Here is a 1,315-nt window from a genome sequence, read left to right on the forward strand (position 1 = left end):
GGGCGCCCTCATATGTCCCTGTCGATGGTGGAAACCAGGTCGTCCCAGGCACGGGCCTTGGCCGTAAAGATGGCCGCTTTGAGGGCGCCCCGCTTTTCGCGGTACGCCCCCTCGGCGGCCATCCTTCCCTCACTGTTCCTTCCTCGCCGGTCCATTTCTCGCCTGGCTCGGCTGGCGGAGCGCCGAAGTTCGGCGATCTCCGCCGACCACCAGTACACGGACCGGCGGGAATGCGGCCGGGATCGGGGCATGGCGGCATCACACGCCACCGTCATCATGCCCACGATTCCGGCCGCCTCAGTCTCAATGGCGGCCCGGATCCCCGGTGTGAGGCCCGGGTCCGCCCATGTGGCCGCCGTTAGCCTGTCGCGGCCGAGTTTGCGGAGGGCCTATTTTGGTGGTCGGGCACCCTCTGGCCGTGCCTCAGGAGCACCTCCTCGGACGACCAGTCGGACCACGATATATCTGTGGTCCGAAAGGTTTTCACCCCTGGTTATCCCGCCAATCACCCGCCAATCCTGAATTAGTCGGGCCGCCTGGGGAGACGCTAGTGTGACGTCGATCATTGATCTGCCCCGCGGCCCGACGAAGGTCCTCCTCCGGCCCCTGTTGATCACACAGAAGCCGCGAGACGCGACCCATTCTTCCATTACCCTGCCCTTTCGGCACCTGGCCGAGGACCCCTACAACGCCGACTTGGCATTGAAGTCCCCGGCCACGAGGACCGGCCTTTGGGGGCGCCTCGACATGAGGTGCCCCAGCCGGTCCAAAAGGTGCTCGAAGTGAGCGAGGTCCCACGATGGTGGGGCGTAAATCCCGACCACATCTAGGGCCCCCCACAAGACCGCGGCGTAGTCTCCCCCCTCTCTATAAGGGAGATTGGGGGGAGGCCTCTCTTTCCTTATGGTAGATCGCCACCGAGCACTGATCACCCCGCCCCGCAACGTCGACCATTATGGCTGGGTGACTCCCGGGGACGGAGTGAGGCTCGGAGGCGATCTCCAGTCCATATTCGCGCTCGCGGAGGGACTGTATAAACAGTTCCTGGGCTTCGCGAGCGCGGTTGAGGTTCGCCTGGAGGAGGTGGGTAGCCATTATGTCCGCACTCCTTCAGACCCTTCCCTATTTTCTTCGCGGGAGAGGGACCCTCAACTGGGTTATCCCTCACCCGCGATGCAATTCTTTTACCGGCCCCGGTCCCCGGCGGTGCTCTTTGCTCCTTGGGAGCAGGGTCCGTCGGAGAGACCGGGGTCTCAGCTTCTGGAGCCCTCCCTTCTGGTTGCGGGGGAGGCTCCTTTTCCTTCCCTGGGGTGGG

This window comes from Odontomachus brunneus, unplaced genomic scaffold (genome assembly GCF_010583005.1).
Source record: "Odontomachus brunneus isolate Ranch 3 - 2012 unplaced genomic scaffold, Obru_v1 Obru_scaffold_207, whole genome shotgun sequence".
In the NCBI taxonomy this organism is placed as follows: domain Eukaryota; kingdom Metazoa; phylum Arthropoda; class Insecta; order Hymenoptera; family Formicidae; genus Odontomachus; species Odontomachus brunneus.